Source organism: Erigeron canadensis, chromosome 7 (genome assembly GCF_010389155.1).
Source record: "Erigeron canadensis isolate Cc75 chromosome 7, C_canadensis_v1, whole genome shotgun sequence".
Classification (NCBI taxonomy): domain Eukaryota; kingdom Viridiplantae; phylum Streptophyta; class Magnoliopsida; order Asterales; family Asteraceae; genus Erigeron; species Erigeron canadensis.
In genome coordinates this window covers 1,252,773-1,274,956 of record NC_057767.1, presented here as the reverse complement: position 1 = coordinate 1,274,956, position 22,184 = coordinate 1,252,773, and the positions used below count along the sequence as shown (strand labels likewise).

At 37.5% G+C, this 22,184-nt stretch overlaps 1 long non-coding RNA gene and 1 pseudogene across 1 annotated transcript; both read left to right on the top strand.

Moving 5' to 3' along the window:
- The first annotated feature begins 1,092 nt into the window (after positions 1–1,092).
- LOC122608235 lies at positions 1,093–1,489 on the top strand. The gene is made up of 3 exons (XR_006325187.1): positions 1,093–1,129; positions 1,260–1,303; positions 1,414–1,489. It is a non-coding gene; the product is annotated as an uncharacterized LOC122608235 (long non-coding RNA).
- A 7-nt stretch (positions 1,490–1,496) lies between these two features.
- LOC122607108 lies at positions 1,497–14,258 on the top strand (annotated as a pseudogene).
- The last annotated feature ends 7,926 nt before the right edge of the window (positions 14,259–22,184 follow it).

Genomic DNA, 22,184 nt, shown 5'->3' with positions numbered 1-22,184 from the left:
TCTTTTCTTCCCATGGGCCCACATCGCACTCCGCTCCCCCTCTTCTCTCTCCATCTTAGATATACTCCGACATCATATTAATCAATTGGTGTTTAAAAAAACCATAATTAAGCTAAGATCGATCGTTATCATGATAACGGTAACTACCTTGTTGTACACACACAAATTTTCTGCTTCTCTCTCTACGGTACACACACATAAATAAATTTTCATATCTATCTCTCTTCTCCCATTCTCCATATGTTAGTCCTGTTGATTTTCTAATTTTTGCTATCTAATTATCTTTTTTGTGGTTATATATATTGTAAGTTTTTAGTTACTTGGTAGTTTAAAGTTGGACTTATGATCTTGTTTTTTGAAATGTTTCTTGGAATTTTTTATGTCAAATTAGGATTTTTATTATTAGATGAAAAAGTTTGTGGCTTTGAATGGGATCTGAAATGGGTATGAAAGATTAAGTCAAATGGATAGCTTTTTAGTCGGAAAAAGATTCGGGTATTCGGAAACAGCAAGGTTCGATTTTAGAGCCAATGGGGAAATTATTTGGTGGGTCTGGATCAGTTGGTTGGACCACCGATTAGTTTGCTGTTGGCCCCGATAGGTTGTTTGCTAGGGAGATTCACCTAGGTTCGATCCGCGGCTGAGCCTAGGAGGAGCTATTTAGGAAAAAAAATTACTTGATGGGGCTAATTAGGTTGGACTACCATCTTTAGTAGGCCCTGATGGACGAGCTTCTAGAACGTCTAATGGACTGGGTCGGTTTAGGTTGCTGAGAGATAAACCTTTTGGAAGTATGTGTTTTGAGGTTCATGTTTCAAATTAGTTAGTTACTATTGTGTTGGAAATTAGGGGGTGTAATTGAAATGGTGACTTTGGTCATGTGAATATTGAGATGTTTTAAATTATGTAAATTGATTGTTGTAATTAAGAGATGATGGTTTATTTATTCAAGTGTCATTTTAAATTGTTTTAGATAAAGAGGCTGGGTTGTTGCTCTACATACCTTATAGAATAGAAGGAGATGGCACTTTCAACGCGGAAGGACTTGATAGTTTTGTCAAGCAAGTAAATATGGCTGAATGCAGGCTTTCTTATGCTGTCGTTGCCATAATGGGTCCTCAAAGTAGTGGTATGTCTTTTATACACTGTTTAGAAGTGAAAACTACAGTGGTCCCATCTTCCTCTATAGTGGGATCTTTCACCAACGAATCAATCGAGATTGCAGTATATGAAAGTTTTAACTTTGGGTTTTGTGACAGGGAAGAGCACACTTTTGAACAATCTTTTTTACACAAATTTCAGGGTAAGGGATGCTTACAGGGGAAGGCATGTATCTATTGTTCTGGTGCTTTTTTCCCCTTCTTTTCTATCTGTCTACGGATTCGGTAACTGGCAACATTGCTCTTTTATCAGGTCTCAAACCACCAAAGGTATATGGATGGCAAGGTGTGTTGGTATTGAACCTTGCACCATTGTAATGGATCTCGAGGGTACTGATGGAAGAGAGCGTGGAGAGGTTAATACTAATTATAACTTCTAAATTTTACGGTTATTTTACTTAATTGATTATGATGTTACACTTTTGTGCTTCTTTAGGATGATACCGCATTCCAAAAGCAGAGTGCACTTTTTGCCCTTGCTGTTTCTGATATAGTGCTTATAAACATGTAAGCCTGTTGGTTTTCTGATATGAGTATGCAAATATAGTTTCTGAATTCTGATATTAGTACGCAGATACAGTTATTTTATTTTGAAAATTTTAAATTTCTTTCCATGGGGTTAATTGTGTTATACAGGTGGTGTCATGATATTGGGCGTGAGCAGGCTGCAAACAAACCTCTTTTGAAAACTGTATTCCAGGTTCGTTGTCCGAACATGTAGTATAGCATTTTTTTATATGTATAAAAATATTCTGCTACAAAGAAACTTAAAGAAGCTGGTGCTGCTCAACATACTCCTTATTTTAAGTTAGTTTCTCTTAATTTCTATGCTATATGCACTTCTTGGAGAAATATCCAAAACAATGGGAACAGTGAGTTCACCTTTTGTATCAGGTTCATCTCCTGTTTTCCAAACAGCAGACAAGTTTCTATAATTTATATGAAGTTTACTGTCACTTTTTTCTTTTCAGGTGGGTGTTTTTGGATCAATTGCTTTTGTTAGCTACACATCTTGGATTCAAAGTGGAACGATTTTAGATAACATATTTTATGGGAAACTTTTAACCATGGGGATTTAACTGAAATAGGCCAAAGAGGGCTTAATATGAGTGGTAGACAAAAGCGGAGGATTCAACTTGCTCGAGCAGCCTATAATGATGCTGATATTTATCTTCTAGATGACCCTTTCAGTGCGGTAGATGCACATACAGCAGCTACTCTATTCATTGTTAAAGTTTCAACTACATACATGCTATTTTCATGCGACTTGTCCGTCTTTCTTGGTGTCCCCAGTTTTGATTTTGGGTACTACATTTGTGATTTTCTGCTTCAGGAAATCTGGATTATGGCATGAGTTGCTTAGAGGGTAAAACCATCAATCATGTGACTCATCAAGTGGAGTTTCTCTCGTCGGTTGACAATATTCTGGTATATAGGACTAAAGTCTCGTGAATGATCTTACATGTGGGTCGGTTTTATAAATGGGGCGTAAATAAGTTTTACCTTTGTTACTGTTTACTTTTCAAGGTTATGCAAGATGGTCGAGTCACACAATCTGGAAACTATGACGACCTCTTGATGGCAGGGACAACTTTTGAACAGATTGTGAATGCTCATAAAGATGCCATCACCGGTTTGGAATAGTTGTTGAAAGGCCTACCCGGAGCTCAGTTGACCGTAGAAGAAGAAAAAGGGCTCGGAAATCTTGGATGGCAGCCGTTCTTTGATTATGTTGTCATATTGCAAGGTATATGGTTCATGTCCTCTTGTGTTCTAGGTCAAAGCGGTTTTGTTGCTCTTCAGGTTGCAGCAAGTTATTCAAGTTGATGTGTGTTTACTCCTTGCTCTCAACAATGAGGTACCTTATTTGTGTTTTTGCTACCCTTTTGGGATTAAAAGCCATCAAATCGATCTTTATTAAGTTCACTGATTCAAATTTTCCGGGCTCCCATGGTTTTCTTTGACTCCACTCAGGTTGGACAATTTCTGACAAGAGTAAGAGTTCCTTGGCCTTTGTTAGTTGAAAACACGCAAAGTAATTGACCAACATAGTTTAGAAAAAAAGTTGATATAAGGTAATTACCGAGACTAAATTTTTTTTTGAAGTAAACATGATCAAAAATTACAGTCATGCCCTCATTAGGGGTTATCTGGTCAGATTACCTTAATATATAACTATTTGGGTTAGTTTGAAAAAGAAAACGCTGTTGTACTATTGTGTAACATATGTGATTGCTAACTTAATTTCCGAAATTTTTTTCAAAATGGGCGTATTTCAAGGGTGTTTTGTCAAACAAGTTTTGGAAAATTTTTTTTTATAAAACCAGTGAAACCGGTATTTGAAATACCGGATTCAAATTTTCTAGTCAAATCCAGTGTTTGAAATACCGGTTTCAAAAAGAAAATTTGAATCCGGTATTTCAAATACCAGACTCAAGCATGATTTGACAGTGGTACAGTGGTGGTACAGTGTAGTGGTACTGGTGGTACAGTGGTTGACTACACGTTACTCGAAACCGGTATTTGAAAAACTGGTTTCGAGGAAACCCTAACACGTGTCAAACTCTGGTGAAACCCTAATATGATATGTTAACCTAATTAGATTTTTGTTGTGTATATATAGTATGTGATGGCTTCTTCTTCATCAGTAAACATTATCAGTACTCAACAAACATTTTTAGATAACATTTCAAACACTTTCAAAAAAAAATGGCTTCTTCTTCACCATTCAAACCCATTGTAGTTCAGTTAGTATGGGATGATCAAGTATCATTCATAAATGGGATCCTTCAAAATACAGATCCATCGAAAAGAAGAAGTTTTCCCATTTTCCACATGATGACTTATTCACAAATCTGTGATATAACTTACAGTTGTTTTGGTGTTTCAAAACAACAGTTCAAACTGCAATTATATTTGTGGTATAAATTTAAGGGTGTTCCTTTTAGGAACTTAATTACGGATGATAATACTTTGGCAATGATTTATCATCTCGGTGAAGCGCAATTTGAAGTGAAGTTCGAGCCTAGTTTTACAAACCAGTTGTTAAGCTTGACTCAAAGCCAGTGTTTTTTTCAAGGGAGTAACTAGCCAGAAGATAACGAAGATGATGAAGATAACGAAGATGATGCAGACAATGACGATGATGAAGACAATGACGATGAAGACGTTGAACATGTTCAAGATCATGAAATTGACCCAATGGTTGGTGGATCAAGCGACGAGGCACCTTATACAAGTGATGATACCATCGACGCATATAGCGTTGATGGGGATGTATCTGGAGATGAAGAAGAAGAAGGGGCTCATGCACAAGGTCCTTTGGAGCATGAAGAACTTGTTAATCTTCAAGATGATAATGAAGATCGTCTAATGCCATTCAATGAAGTTCAAGAAGATGTGGTATTTTGGTCGCCAGATAGAAATGTGATAGAAAAAGGAATGTTTTTTCAGAGCAAGGCGGAGCTTATACACGCTGTTAGGCTTTGGAACATAAGAGAAAACAGAGAACTTATTGTTATGGATACAAGGCCAGCGTTTTGGAAAGCACAGTGCATGACCAGGGAGAAGAATTATCGTGGTATTTTGGACCGGGTCCCATGTAGGTGGCTTGTAGCTGGATCTAAACAGATTAGGATTGTTTCAGATCACAAAGTGGGTGGAGAGTCACAATTGTTATGGAGAAGTGATATCTAATAACAATCGTTGTATGACAGCAAGTATGATTGCTTCTGAAAGTTTGTCACAAGTGCGGGAGGATTTAACTTTAAAAGTTAGACAGATCCAGGCCCAAGTAAAAACAACGTTCAATGTTGATGTGAGCTACGCCAAGGCGTGGAATGCAAGAAGGTTAGGAATCGAAAGGTTGTATGGAACTTGGCCGAGTAACTTTGATGCATTGCCCAAGTATGTTGCTGAATTACAACGTGCTAACCCAGACACTGTTGTGGAATGGCTCCATTCTCCAACAAGTTCAAGCCATATACATACATTCAAGTATGTATTTTGGGCATTTGGACCGGCAATTGAGGCATTCCAACGTTGTATTCCGGTGATCTTTGTCGATGGCACTCATTTGAAAGGCAGCTACAAAGGTAAGTTGCTAACTGTAGTGACAAAGAACGCCAATGGACAACTATTGAAAGTTGGGGATGGTTTCTAAATCTCTTTGAAGAGCATGTCGGGTCGCAAAGGCAAGGTGATTTGTGTATCATTTCAGACCGTCACCAAGGCATTCTTAATGCAGTGAGCCAAATTGATGGGTGGCATCATCGGTATTGTTTGAGGCACGTTTGTAGCAACGTGAACTCGCACTTCAAGAACAGGAGAATCAAAAATCTGGCTTGGGTTATCGGTTCCACCTCCCAACCATCCAAGTATACTTGGGCGATAAACACAATCAAAGGTGAAAATGATGCTGTTTGGCCGTATTTGAGGAACATTGGTTTGGAGAAGTGGACTCTAAGGCGCGACTCGGCGCTTCGTCGTTGGGGTAACTTAACGACAAACATTGCCGAGTGCCAAAACAATATCCTTGGTAAGGCTCGAATGCTACCTATTAGAGCTTTAATTGAGAGCGCTTTTACTTGGACAAGAGACCATTTTGTCAGCCAATACCGGAAGGCAAGTAGTTGGAACCTACCACTAGCTCGCAAAATGTGGCAGGTTTATCAGATGCGTGAACGAGCGTCAACAAGCCATAGAGTGGAAGTGTTTGATGAACGAACAGGTAATTACACGGTCAGAACAAACCAAAGAAATGCACAAGGCGAGTACACATACAATGTTGTCATGGGGGAGAATAGGAAAAAATGCTCTTGTGTAGCTTGGTAGCATCAAAGGTTTCCATGTTCTCATGCCATTGCTGTTTGCGGATATAGACAAGAGAGAGCTGCTAATCTTCCAAGTAAAAGGTACACAACTAGGACATGGATAAATCAGTATAATGCTGCACTTTCTCCCCTTCGAGAGGTGAATTACTGGGCGCAGGTAGATTGGCAGATTCAGGGAGACCCTGAAAAACTGGTCACGCAAAGGGGTAGGAGACGCACTAGACGGTACCGGAACGAGATGGATGAGAGTTCTACGAGTAGATCTTCAACCTCAAGACAACAAGCTAGATGTGGTATTTGCGGTCAATTGGGCCATAACAGGAAGACATGCCCTGAAATTTGAATATGTCATGCCCTGAAATTTCAACCTCAATAAAAATGTTGTTTTTGTTTGTTTTTCCTGAAATTTATGTCTCTTTGTATTGATGAATTTGAAATTTATGTTTGTTTTTTTCTGAATTCCTAATCTGTTTTTAATTGGTTCCAACATGAAATAAAAACACATTTTATTGATAACGTTACTTAAGACTTAAATACAACACAAAATATAAAAAACATAGTACTTAAACTAAAATACAACACAAATCTTTCCCACGCCCAATACTGCAACAACAACAACGGTCCATCAATGTCTTGTCTAGTAGGCCAAGTTCCCTTAGACAAATTCCCATACAAACAACAAAGGGTTGCTGAACCCCAGCTCCTTCGACCCGCTATGCTTAGGTCTCCCAGAAACGACAAATAGTTAAGACTAACATCATAGCTGTTAGAATCAGGAAAAAGCTGCGAACCAATAAGAGCTAGAATAACCCGTCTAGCCATTTATTGGCAATGCTCCTCATCATTCGGGTCCCAATGTTCAAAAATAATCGTACCCGCCAACCGATTAAACTTCATCCGACCTTTGCGCAAGTCGTCATCTTCCGGGTAAATACCCAGATACTCCTGACACAAATTCTTCCAATATTCAACATTTCAGGTCTCTGTAACCCACTTACCACACACCGGTGGTCCCTGTATGGGTAAATCCCATATCACCTGCACATCTTGCAAGGTCACAGTTGCTTCACCGATAGGAAAGTGAAACGTGTTGGTTTCCGGACGCCATCGCTCAGCCAACGCGATGATCAAAGAATGATCAAGTTGGCATGTATATGCCTGGAAGAGTTCGTAAAACCCAGCGCTCCTGATATAATATACAACCTCGTTGGGCACACCATCTTGCAGTAGTCTGTTAAGCCCTCCATCACCTCTTCTGCAACGTGGCTCTTCTATGAGGGCACGGTCATGGGAGATGTTGTATGACCGATGTTCATCTACAGCTTGTAGCCACAACAACTCTGGGTTTCTGGGAACACAGCTAACATTGATAGAGGCCATTTTTGTTTATGAAAATACTGCTTTGATAAATTGCTAGTTGCTTGTTTATGAAAAATATATGTTTTTGCGTGATCATCTATGAGTAAATATGCATGTATATATACAATAGATAGTCTGTTACGTTGCATGGGTTTTTTTTGTCTCAACTTGAAACCGATTTTGGAATTACCGGATTCATAGTCATCTTCCTACTGCCACCTTCCTGCACCTCTGAACTAAGGTCACATCACATCAACTAGGGTATCACCCGGCATCGACACGTGTTAGGGTTAGGTTCAAACCGGTTTTACAAATACCGGTTTCGATGTACGTGTTCCGTCACCTTCACTGCAAAGCCTGCCACCTCTGTGCACTGGTCTGTCACTGTGTTAGTCACGTGTTCTGTACTGTCAAATCATGCTTGAGTCCGGTATTTGAAATACCGGATTCAAATTTTCTTTTTGAAACCGGTATTTCAAATATCGGATTTGACTAGAAAATTTTGAATCCGGTATTTCAAATACCGGTTTCACTGGTTTTATAAATTTTTTTTTTTCAAAACTTGTTTGACAAAACACCCTTGAAATACGCCCATTTCAAAAAAATTTTCCCTAATTTCCACAGGACTCATCTGATCTTAGTGTCATCGAGTTTGGCATACCCCTTTCTTTTCCCAATGTGACTGCTTTCAGTATTGAACTAGTGGCCATGATTTGCATTATGGCCTCAGTAACGTGGCAAGTTCTCATTGTTTCTATCTTTGGATTCGTGGCTTCAATATATGTTTAGGTGAATTTCAGTTATCCTTTTTACATTGAACAAACTTTTAAGTCATTCTAAATAGTGTATCTTGTTTTCAACTGCAGGGATATTATCAACTAACTGCAAGGGAGCTAATGAGAATCAACGAAACCTCAAAAGCACCTGTGATGAATTATGCGTCTGAGACGTCACTTGGAGTGGCTACTATTTGGTGGTTCGAGATGCAAGACAGGTTCTTTAAAGACTACCTTAGACTCGTGGACATAGATGCAAGTACTTCCATTTTATCAAGTGTAGCTTTGGAATGGTTGATTATTATACGAGAAGCATTTTCAAACCTGACTTTGTTCACGGCTAGTTTTCTTTTGGTTCTGTTACGAAAGGGTTTTGTGCCATCAGGTATGCGTGTTGTATCCAGGATCTCCAAGTTCCACCATCTTCGAACCATATAATTACAATTTGGGTCGATTTGGGTTATGTTGAATCTTTGGTGGCTCAGTTAGTGAAAGCAAAAATAAAAAGTTACAAAGGAAATGGGTTAAACAAGTGAAAAGTTGCCCAAAGTGTAGTTTTCATTCATAAAGCCTAGTAAACTGGTTTGTGAAAATAATGAGCATAGTATTATCGTAACATATCTTTGTAGTAATACTTAGCACACTATATATCTAAAAAAAAGATTTAAAAAACTAGAAACATATGTATTTTGGTTACCTGTGTAACAACCGCCTTATAAATAATCTAATTAAGTTTCTTAAATTGTACTTTCGCCACCTGAACGGCTAGACAGTCCAATTTGATCAAGTTCTTGACGTACTTTAGACGTAAAATATGTGCTTATTTGAAGGTCAATTAGGTATTAAATCTTGATTTATGTGACGGATTATGAATTAATTCGATAAAATATGAAGGTTTGGTTCATAAATGTTCGTGTCAATAAGTGTTCTAGTGCAAAATGTTCACAAATAGTCCCTTGGAAATACCTAGTGCATTCATTTGGAAAAGGTATAAATAGAATGTTGTAGTGTGAGAATTCACTATTCATTCATCACCTCCATTTCTCACTCTCTCTCTCTAAAAACACATAGTCAGGAACATCTCCACCACCATTTTCACACACTAAAAATCACCATCTTGATTTTGGGTTGCTTAAGTGAAATCATTTGTACTTTTGGGTTCCTTGTGACGATCAAAACACGTTTCTAGCATCAAATCGCAGGTAATAACAACATCTTTTGAGAATTTGATCAAAACAAAAGTGTACTTTTTATGTTCTTGTTCTTGATGATTTGGTCCGATTTTTGTTAAGAAATCGTGTTAATAATAAATGGGTTTGTGTCTAGATATGTTTAACAACATTTTGGTGAACAAGTTTGCGTCATAACATGATTAAATTACAAAACCCATTTTTCAAAAATGAACATAACTTGTTCTTGAAGTTCAAAGTGTTCATGTGTTAATTTGGTCCTGAAATCTGAAAACGTGATAAGAAAATAGTGTTAAAATGTTAATATGTACTAACTCTTTCCAAGATCGACTTAGACCTCTCTAGACTTGACTTCTCGGTTGTTTGGGCTCGCATTCATGATCTTGAGCTGCTACTGCTGCTGCTCGTTGTTGTTATGATTGAAGTGTGGTTCGATCTTGGTTCACATAGGGGTAATTGATCAATGATCGGTTTGCTCAAACGAATCTTGATTCAAATTAGTCGTGAATATGGTACTTTCGTGAAGCACCTAAAACGATCTAAATGGAGAAGCAGTAGAACGATCTAAAGGATGAAGCAGTAGAACGATCTAAAGGATGAAGCAGTAGAACGATCTAAAGGATGAAGCAGTAGAACGATCTAAATGATAAAGCAACAAAACGACCTAAACTGATGACACCTTGAAACGATCTATTTTGATTAACACCTTGAAACGATCTATTTTGATTAACACCTTGAAACGATCTGTTTTGGTTAACACCTTGAAACTATCTGTTTTGATCAACACTTTGAAACGATCTGAATCGCAACACCTTGAGCTATCATGAATAAGAAACGATCTTGACCTTGTTAAGTACTCGAAAACTCTAAAACGATCTAAATATTATATTATTGGGACGATCTAAATGAAATACTATAAAGACGATCTAAATTGCTAGACTTGGGACGATCTGGTTGCAATAAACCTTAAGACGAATTGTGCATTAAGACATTAGGACGATCCTGAGAGTCACCTAGGACGATCTTGAAGGGAACCTAAAACGATCTTGATATCTAAAAACCCTAGACGATCTTGTGATTCATCATTTAACAACTTGTACTTGTTCTTTAACGCACCACACTTGATCCTTAATCATCTAATCAGTTCGTAACAACATCATTACTTGATTAAACACATTAAAGGCTGTTCATTAACATCTAAGCTAGATCATGGTTCGATCTAAGACGACGTACAAAGCACAAACCCTAATTAAGTACAAATAAGACATGTTCTATCTTGATTATCAAAGTATGAGTTCTATGATCAATTAAATTGAGTTCTAAAGACTAAAGGTTCATCATTAAAGACATGTTCAACTCATTAACACGATAAGTACTTATGTGTGAGTTCAAAGACGATCAGTTCGAGTCCAGTTCATGTACTTAAAGTTCATTTAAAACTCTTGTGAGTCAAAATGTTTTAAGCTCTTCAAGGACCAAATCATCGGAGCATCAAGAACATTTCTGTAATTAATTAATCACCAAAACTAATATATTCACCTATTCTGTGATCAACAATGTGTACTTAGGCTCCTGTCAAGGTGTGCTTGGATTTCTATAGATATAACATATCTATCTCTGTGCTTGTTCTCTGTGCTCAATAACCGTACTATACCAGATCACTGTGAGTTCACTTATCCCCTTTTCGTACATTTTGTTCAAAGTTCTTTATCGGGGACTGAAAAGCATGAAAGCTATTTTTTGTACTTATATATATATATGAACATGTATATATATATATACGTTCTTGAACCGTTCTACGTACTATTTTACGATCGTATAAATTACTTATGAAATAATTATGAATTATCTTCTAAAGTGTGTTTAGATCTTGAATGGGCAGGGTCTTGAATACATTTATAATGCTATACATACTCTCTGTTGTGTATTTAGGTCTTGAATGGGCAGGACCTGAATATACTCACATTACTATATTTGTTCTCTATTATGTACTTATTGTTCTATGTATGAGTTCTATGTTTACTGCTATCAATTCAATTCCCACAGTTCAGGGAATGAACCGTAGGTAATTATGGACAGCGCTGTTAGGGTAGGCCCACCCTCATTCTCCACAGTTCAGGAGGATGCATATTATCTGTACTTGTGCTGATCTAGATCATACATATAGCTTACTTGATTATGTGAGCTCACTGGTTCATTATAGTTCATCTTTGGCCAATCGGGTTAGCAGTAACTATATGCTTACATACTAAGTACATTTACTTGTTCTTAAACTGTTCTTCTATTACAAAGTACTTTTGACAAACGTTCTAAACTTATGATCTGTTCTTACCTTACATACTAGTACTATGTATAACTATTAAGTACTTTATGTGAATCTCACCAACTACTTACGTAGTTGACTCTTTTGAACTTACATGCTTTTCAGGCTAGACTATTAGATCCTTTAGCATAGGAGTCTTCCTTCTCTTTCCTTTGATGATTGTTCGTACGTTCAAGATTCGTAGCTGTGAGGACTTCCTGTTGCTTGTCCATGTTCAGAGTTCAAGATCATTTAAGACAATTGTTCTATCTTTTGAATATTATCTTATTCTGGGTATACCCCATGCTCTATAATAACTTATGATACTACTTATCTTTTAATGTTATTGGCTGTGTTTGAACTTGTACTGTGCGTGCTTGTGCTTATCTGTGCATCCCGTATATTCCGCTTTAGCGGGGTGTTACAACCTGACTTTAAAATTTTTCTGTTTTGACAAGTAACCTAACTATCTTCCCCACAAATGGTTGATAATTGACATGATAGATTTAATCTTTATATAGGTATTGTAGCTTAGCCAGTTACATCATTTCAGTAGATCAGATCAAACAGTTCATGTACATACCACCAGGTAACAATGTTGGCTTTTACTTTGAGATTTTGAAGCTGTATCCTTCCCTTGGAAGGTCAAGATGACAGTCCCACAAATGGTTGATAATTGACATGATAGATTTAATCTTTATATAGGTATTGTAGCTTAGCCAGTTACATCATTTCAGTAGATCAGATCAAACAGTTCATGTACATACCACCAGAGCCATCAAAAATTGCAGCGACAATAGACCACCGTCATCTTCACCTTCCAAGGGAAGGATACAGCTTCAAAATCTCAAAGTAAAAGCCAACATTGTCAGCTTTTTGAACTATGTGCGAAGATTATGGTTCTTTTGAAACTATAAAGGTACTTACATATCTTACTAGAGGTGCCACTTTTAAACAATATGTTTATGAATCTTTATCTCAAAGTAGTCAAATAGAAAGTTAGCTAGAAGGGGAATGGGTCAAAAAAGGTGGAACAGGTCAAAAGGGCTGGCAGTTGATACTTATTCGAATCACTTATTCAAAGAGTCTATGTAATAAACTTGTTCATGCAATCTTAACTGATGCATTCTCTAGTGAAAAAATAAAATAATGGACAAAAAAATTGTAGCACCATAGTAGCTCAACTTGTACTTAAGATGTGATCCGTGACCCGACTTCCCCTTCTTTAGAGTACCTTTAGATCTTATCTAATTTTTACGAGGTTGTGATTTCAGTTAAGGTATCGTCCAAATGCGCCACTTGTTCTTAAGGGGATCCAGTTGTACATTTAAAGAAGGGACTAGCGTTGGGATTGTTGGAAGGACAAAAAGTGGAAAGACAACACTAGTAACATCGGCGTTTCGTTTGGTAGGACCTGATAGTGGAAGAACTCTTATTGATGGATTTGACATTTGCTCTATAGGGCTTAAAGATCTTAGGATGAAACTAATTATCATCCCTCAAGAACCGACCATATTTACGGGCAACATTCAGACAAACTTACCCTCTTGGACTACATTCTGATGATGAGATATGGAAGGTAACCACATCATTTACCCTGATCTTCATTAGTTCATCGAAAAAGTATCAATTGTGACCCATTTACTTTTGAATGAGTCAAGTTAGTTTTATCTCTAACGGGTCAAACGGGTTAAACATAAAACTCACTTAAGAGGAAAGGGGTCAAGAAAGTGTGTTGGGTCAACCAACTCGTGACCTGTTTTAAATATTACCTGTTTTACCTTTACTTAACTCGTCTATTTATTACCACTTATCTGATCTTCATGCAACAATGTGGATGGTTTTAATGAAATTCCAGGCATTGCAGAAGTGTCAACTTAAAAGTACAATTAGGAGTCTTCCAAATTCGCTTGATTCATCAGGTGAGCAGACTATACATAAGTATTAGAGGTGTAGAATTGACCCTTTACTTAAAGATAAATTCATTTTTGTTATTTTATTTTCTAAAAAGCGAAATAGGAAATGTGTCGAAAGATTAAATTAACTTAACTGATATCTGAAATAGTATGTTATTTTGTAATCATATATAACTAAAGTACTTATTTGATAAAAAAAATGTATAAACTTTTTTGGAAAATAAGTGTTCTATATCATCTTTCACCATTTTGACCAATTCATAAATTACCCATTTTGACCCTTGCATCAATTACTCATTTTGACCCATACAGCTGAACCTATTTATGACCCATTAGCCACCCGCCCATTTTTAACCTCACTGAATCTAATGCAAAGCTTTAAAAAGCTTTAACCGTTACTTTTGTTCTCTTTTTGTTTTGTCAGTGAGTGACGAAGGAGAAAAGTGGAGTGTCGAAGAAAGACAATAGTTCTACCTTGGAAGAGTATTGCTTATGAGAAATAAAATCCTGGTACTTGATGAAGCCATTGCATCCATCAATGTAGCCACATATTGCATTATACAAAGAATTATAAGGGAAGAATTCTCTAGCTGTACTGTCATAACTGTTGCTCATAGAGTTCCATTGATTACAGATATTGGCAAGGGCATGGTTCTGTCTTTCGGTACACTACAACTCCTAAACTCTCACATTGATGAAATTAAAATTTCAATTGAAAGGTGACAATATGGGCGGGTCACATAATGGGCCATCATGGGTAAAGCTCTTTTAATAATAATTTAAAGGTTGAACCGGAACACTTTTTGTCCAAAGTGCTAAACTTTTAATTATAATTACTTTGAAAATAAAATCATGTAGGAGGTTAATGCTTTAAATATATATTTTGGACAACTTTCAACCCGAAAGATTCATTTTATTCACTAGACCCGTGGGTGATAAGAAATAGGAATTAATCACAAGATGTCTATGTACTTTTTCTTTTGTACGTGATTGTCCAATAAATTGAAACATTGATGTCTATAAACTTGTTATTGTTAAAATATATTGTTGTATATTTTAAAATGGACTACATAGGATGTATATACAATGAATACTTTTACAATTAACACCCTCTTATATAAAACCTAGGCCCCGTTCCTTTTTTACTTAATAGACTTAATAATTATGAACTTAATGTATTCGGTTAAACTTCATGTTTTTTTTTGACTTAATAAACAAAAAATAACCGTCATTTACTTACTTTTTACATAATTCATTTAGAAATTATTTATACATTTCAGCCACTTAATACATTCAGCACTTAATAACTAAAAAAAAGAACGGGCCCCTAGTCTAATACCCCCCCCCCCCCACAAACTAAGGCCGAGGAGTGACTTTTAGCTTTCGAGGAATCAAGCAGCGGAGAGTGGCTTGTGAAAACGTTTGCAATCTGGATGTGGATATAAACAATATAGAAATTGAAACCTACCTACGAATTGGAAATGCGAAAACATAAAAAAAAAACACATAGAAGCACATAGTCACACAAGAAACATAAAAAGAGACATATCGGTCACTGTCGTGGCTGAGGTGGTCCAAAAATGGACTCCATCAGACCGGTATAAAGTGTCTGGGTCTCATAAGGATCATGGGCAGCAGTAGAAGAAGAAGCTGCAAAAGATGATGTTGGGGGATCACTAGGACTAGCCTCCATCCGACCCACACAAAACTGCCATGGGAACCACTCAGAATCGTGGCTCTGAGGATAATGACGATGCTTCTTCTCATCATAAAGTCCCATGGTCCGGAAGTCATAAACTGGAGGAGTCTCAATAAAAGGAAGTCCTGTAGTGTGATCCTCAAAATGACGAACAACTTCAGTATATTGGAATCTCCTCCTGATTTCCAACTCATGAGCATATGCCATCGCCTGCTCAAAATTTCTCTGTTCCTGTTGTCTAACTCTTGCTTCTTCTGCTTGTTGAAAGTCAAATCCCACATATGTCTCTCATAAGAAGTCCATCGATGATAGTCACTTGGCCGTTCAATCCCAACACTCGGCCTATTTCTTCCTATTCCAGCATCTAAAAAACCACCACCTATCCTTGGTGGTTCTTCTTCCCCCTTCACCTCATTAACACCACTAGGTTCGCCTTGCTCATTATCACTCAATGGCTCCAAAGGCTCCAGTTGAGCCTCAACCTTCTCCAAAGTAAACCCGTCCTTAGGAGTTATCAAACGCCCCTTTGACTTCAAATCCTTCATAATCCTACATTGGGGTCTATCATCCATTGTCCACTCAGTACCCTGCAACAAACGCCTTAACTATGGGTGAGTCATTTGTAGCAGCTTTATGAATCAAAATGAGGCGAGAAATGAGCCCCGGATAGGGAATGATCAATTTTATCTTCTTGTTACGGCTCTCTTAAATGTTTGTCATGATGTTATGTCTAAGTGACAATGCCAACCTGCCCGTTACCAATGCATATAAAACAACCACTTCTTGTAACCTCATTGAAGCTTTATCACTACTTCTAGAACAAAGGTTCCAACTAAGGATATTCATAATCAATCGGGGTAATGGTTTCAATCTAGCCCGACTTAACTTAAGACTTGAGTTCAAAGCATCTACTGGATAGTTAAACAATTCGGCTATCATTTCTACCAAATTCATCTCTAGATCTACCCCATTCAACATATCATCAGACAAATAATCAAATGGCTTTTTCGACTTAGTACCTATGTCGAACTTGGCAATTCTATCCAAGGTAACAAAAGACATTGTCACCTTTTTACCGTCTACAGTGCCAACTAATTTAGTGGACTCTGGGGGTTATTACCAACCTGCTTTTCTAAAGTACTCAACCATTCAATAATACCCACTAAGTTTACTTCAGGATCATCATTATTATTCCACAATAAGGCGTTTTTTCAACCCATATCTTCAAAAGCCTCAATAAACCCAAAACCCTTCAAATCTTGCCAAACAACTCTCATTTCACCCAACAACTGTCTTTTCATGTTTTCTGCTGTACCCATTTTATCTCTAAATAATTCAGATTGCCATTTACGAGGTAAAGAGGATAAAGGCTTACTACATGGCCATTCGGGTTTTCCTTCTTCTTCAACCTCCATTGCTTCTTCTTGAGATGCTCTTTCATCTTCATCATCATCATCTCTAATGACTTGTCTTTTCTTTTTTCGTGGTTGACTTGAAGAAGGTTCGGTTGACTTGGTCAAGCTTTTCATCAATTGTCTTGCTTTTTTCTTCATCCTATTATCACAAATTAACCAAAAAGCATTAAACTACAATAATGGTTAATAATTAAAAGCAAAAACAATAAAAATTAAACAAAACCCATTTTTTAAAGTCATTTAAACTGATATTTCTAGGCTGAAATCAAGAAAACAAAGACAAGGGTTTTGTAGCTCTCAAAAAATTATGCAATTTAGCCTCAAGAATTGTTCGATTTAGTTATGAATCGAAGGAGATATGGTGATTTGAAGGTCTAGGGTTTTTTCAAAAAAAATTAAATGGGGAAGAAAAAATTTGAGAGGGAGAAAGACGATCAACTGAGAGAGTGATTAAAGGAATCAACCCTTTTGTTTTTAGTGGCTATAATTAAAAAGCTTTTTCTTAATTTTAGATTAGTTAAAAAAAAAAATAAACAACTTCATTTGACTTGGTCAACCGTCCCATACGGTTTGAGATGTCACCCACACGCTCTTCTCTTTTGTGGCCCAACGTACTGCACGTTACCGGCCAACGTCCCAGACGGTGGCTTGGAAAACTCCTTTTCGCTGTCTTTTTTTTCCCCCCCAACTTAAAACCAAATTTGTCTTGGATGTCAGGGATTTCATTCATTCAATATTACATCCAACATTCATTCGTCATATTTACACACACATACATTCTCTCTCTAAATCTATCAATCAATCATCATCATAATTATCAGAATCATCAACATTTAATATCCTCCAGAGATCGATACATCTCTCTGGGAAAACCATTATTCACCTTAGATTCACAAAGAATCTAGTAGGTTTGCACTACAAAGTAGGAGGTTATAATGGTTTTCGTGGTTAAATCTCATTTGTGATTGAGTTTGATATTTCATGCTCAAACATTGGCGCCATCCGTGATTTACTGATTATTGGACGGTTTATTGTTGTTTCAAAGCTAAAATCATCATCTTTGTTGTTGTTAGTTCTTTAGTTTCATATGGCTGAAGAATCTACTCCAATTTCTCAAATGATTCCTTCTGGGTTGGGGATAAATGATGAAAGAGAGGCATCTCCAGTGATAAATCTAGAAATATCTGATGATGGCCTAAGAAATTCACATGAAAAATTTCAAGAATTTGGTCCTACATCTGGTGAGATCTTAACAAGTTCAACAAATGTTGTTTCGGGTGATGGATCTGGCCACCCAAGATGAGCTTTGGATCTGGCCTTAGCTCTGGTAATGTAGGCTCACTTTTTTCTACACCTTCCTCTTCTACAACACCTTTTATCTCCTTGTTATCAACACCCCCAACCCACTCATCTCCTATCAATACACTCTCTTCATTCTCCTCTAGTCAGGGTATGATAGACTCTCTCAAGGGCATAATGACTTCCACCATGACAAAATGATCAACTTGATAAAATCTCTGAGGGAGATCCTCAAGACTGAGAGAGTCGGTGAAAATTTCAAACCTCCACGTCCCATGGTACATAGGACTGGAAAAAAGGATATGTCCAAGTATTGTGAATTCCATGAAGATCATGGCCATGAAAAAAATGCATGTCGGGAACTCCAAATAGAGATAAAGAGAGCTCTAGATGAAGGAAAGTTAGAACACTTAGTCCCTGGAGCAAAACAAAGAAAAAGAGTTGCTCAAGCTAAGAAAACTTATACTTGACAAAAGAAGGAGGGGAGAAATGATAGACCACCACCTAATCACATTATTTATAACAAATGATCTTCCTCAAAGAAGTTTCAAATTATTTTAAATTTTTGCAATTTGCACTCACAAGTTGAGAACAAAGTCTCGAACATGGAGTCGAGAATGGGAAAGAAAAATGCTAGCTAAAAATTCCCATATTCCAAGGTATATCCTTGGAAGAATTATGTTGTAAGATGTAAAAAGCCAACAACAAACAATGGGCTAAATACTTAGATAATTTATTCGTCTTTTCATCTATTGGAGAAAAGGCAAGCATTTCCTATTGGGAAATGATACTCGAGTAATAATTAAATAAGGTTAACCTAAAGAATTACCATTCATACCAAATTATGGAAACCAAGTCATGAAAGCATGCATAAATAAGCAACCAATACATCATCACTTGTCAATTAGCAAATCACAAAATAAGTTTAAGAACTACACCAAATGTAAAGTCATAATGGCACAAGCCTTACAATAGTAATCAAGTCACAAAATACATAAAGAAACTAGTGAAAACTAGTGGGAAACACCATGAGGTGACAAAGGAGCAGAAGCAGATCCCGGGGTAGAAGTCAAGGCTGGAGCAGATCCCGTGGTAGAAATCAATGCTGGAGCAGGTCCTGGGTAGAAATCAATGCTGGAGTAGATCCCGAGGTAGAGGCAAGTGCTGAAGATGAACCAAATGAAGAAATATGCTCCAAAAGCTGAGAAGCACTCATGGAACGAGCTAAAGAAGGAACCTCGTCCACAATGGGAAACTTCCTAGCTTTATATGTCTCGTTTGTATCCACCAACGCCTTTTGACTATCTTTATGAAGAAAAGGAAAATCACGAAGAAAAGGAGTGTCAGGATAATTTTCCCCTATCCACTTAAACAACTTAATACTACCCTTGCACTCCCTTGCTAAGAAAGAAGTCTGATTATATGACTTAAAGGGAGAAAGAACATCCGGGTGACTAAGAAGTCCCCTAAACAAGTCGGGAAAGGCATCAATAAAATCTTTTCCTCTCTGGGAAGAATCAGACAGCTCCTCCCTCATACTCCTCTCCATGGCAAGCTCCCCCCTAAGTCTCTCTACCTTAGCCTGAGACTCAACGAGCTCCCTCTCCCTCTCTCCCAATTCTCTTAGAATTTAACTCACAGAAAAGCCTTTCATTCTCCTTATCTTTCTCTTCAATAATCACTTTGATTTTATCCCCATAAACACGGTCTTCTTCAAGATGAGCCTCCCTCTCACTCTTAAGCATGGAAATAATACCAGAAAGCTCCTCAATCTTAGCATCTGCGCGTTCTCGATAAGAAGCACCCACAACAGCAGCATGATAAGCATAAAAATTAAGCTTATCACCAAGATCATCCAAGGACCTATGATTATGCTCCAAAGCCAAAATAAGAGGGGTCATGGCCTTAGCAAGTGCCCTAGCATGAGCGGGATGACTAGCATCATCCCTAAGACGACCCGCCGAAGGAGGAACATAAGTATGAGAACCCAAACCCTTATTGAACTCCGAGGCAAGACTAGGAACAATGGTAGAACCATTCCTTAGTGAAGAAAATGGAACTGGGGAGTTCTCAGGAAATTCTTTGGCAACTTTCTCACGAGCCACATCACTCGTATGAGACAAGTCGTCTTTAGAAAGAGGAGCTAAGGAACGACCATCAGGATGAGTAATACTACTAAAAATAAATGGAGGAGAAGCGCCAGAGGAAGGAAGGGCGCGAACAGAGATAGTAGTAGTAGTATCTAATGAGGCAGAGGTAGCCAAAAGCAAGTCAACGAATGAAGTAACATCAAGAGAAGGAGTAGGATGGGAAGAAGGAGGAGGGTTAGAAGAAAAAACCCTCTGCTGCTTAGAAGAAGAACCAATCAATGTATCTCCGCATCTCTTTTTACCCCTTTCTTCAACATCAAAGAGAATATCCTCCGGGTGGGGAGTGTCTCCACGGAGATCTACATAAAACAAATAAGAGTTAGTACATATGAACTACTACTACTACTTCACCCCATATATATATTATAAAATATATATATATATAGACTTAAAGAAAATTCTTACCTTCATCGTGGGGAAGAGAAGTGGAAGGAGGAGCATCATCATCTTGGTTGGCAGAAGTGAGCGATACAAAGTCAGATCGGGAAGTACCCACGGGCTGTATATAATCAAGAATGGCCTGAGTAGCCTGGGTATCGTCAAAGATATCCCCACAATCATATCCATCCTGCCATGAACTTGGTCTTAGAGGAACAACCTCCCCAACTTGCTCACGTGCAGCCAACGCCTTGTTCGGTCGAAAACTGGGAATCTCCACATCAGCCAAGTCGATCTCTAGTGCTTCCATCAAGGTCAAGTCTGAAAAATAAAAACAAAAAAGTTAGAAAAAAAAACAAAATATGGCAAACATACATATAATAAAAAGTAAAGATAGAAATTTACATTCTCTAGATGATTTTTTCCTAAGAATGGGGATCCTAGTCCAATCCCAATCCGGGCTAATCACATCCATGGCCAACATACCCTCGGGGTAAGAGGAACGATGTGGAATAATAGAAAGGGAGCAAAGTGTGGCATAGCAATCCTTGTTGAGCATTCTCTTTGGAACTTTAGCATTCATTGTTTTATTCATGGCCTTGTCATCTACTTTCCTACCCAGACATAATGCAACCCTCGATTCTTCGAGGATGAAAGTATCATCCACAAAGAAATAGTCAAACCGCCACATGGGAACCTTATTGGGGGTTTCTATAATCTTGATATTCTTATTCCTAAGGCCAAAAGTGAACCAATCACCCCTTTTCAACAAAAGGAACATTTCCTAAGGTCTTTACTACCCAAACCCGAAACACAATCTTTAACAAGTTCGGGGACCTCCCTAATCTTACAAACTCTACGAGAGTTACTAGTTCCCTCAACCTCAATAGAATCAATATTATCTCTTGACATTTTCGCTTACAAAATAGAGCACCTGTGGGCAAACATAAAAATCCTAATGAGGATACAATATCAGCAAATTCATGCTACAAAGTTATCCTACAAGATTTATATCATGGAATATACGAGTCATCTACATATTTATACAACATATTTATGCATGTTCACATATATGTTATCACACATATACCCAATGTTTTCTATTGTTTCTTGCACTAAAAATGAGTGCAACATACGGGTTTTCAACGGTTGGTTTACTAACCAGTGTAGTTAGCTACTAAGCTCATTACAAAACATGCACATAACAAATTTTTACGAAACAAAGGGTGAATAAACAAAGAACAAAGGTTTTATCCTAAGTTTGCCTTTTCATCATATAGAAAACCATCACCGGCACACTCATAGCAAATGAAATAATCCGGAAATGGAAAATCAACCTTTAACTTGCACATCATAGTTCAGAGCTCTAAAAGAGACCCTTACTCCTGGATAAATCCAAAAGCCTAAGAGGGGGACAAATTTACAAGGCTAATAATTCCAAAACCGTACACCTATCATATCTAAAATGAAGCAATAATCTCACACTTCGGGTGTTTTGGTGCTTTGAGAGTGTTAGCAATATTATTAATCCAGGAGGGATTGCCACGTTAATCAGTCAAAACACATTCCACATATTAAAAGTTTGCCAAGGATGTAGTTACACTGCTTAGTATGTATAATTAGGTGACAAAAGCAATTAACTACAAGGACAAGCATGCAAAAGTTTCAAAATTCCTTTAAAATACCCGACTTTTCCCTGTTTACCACC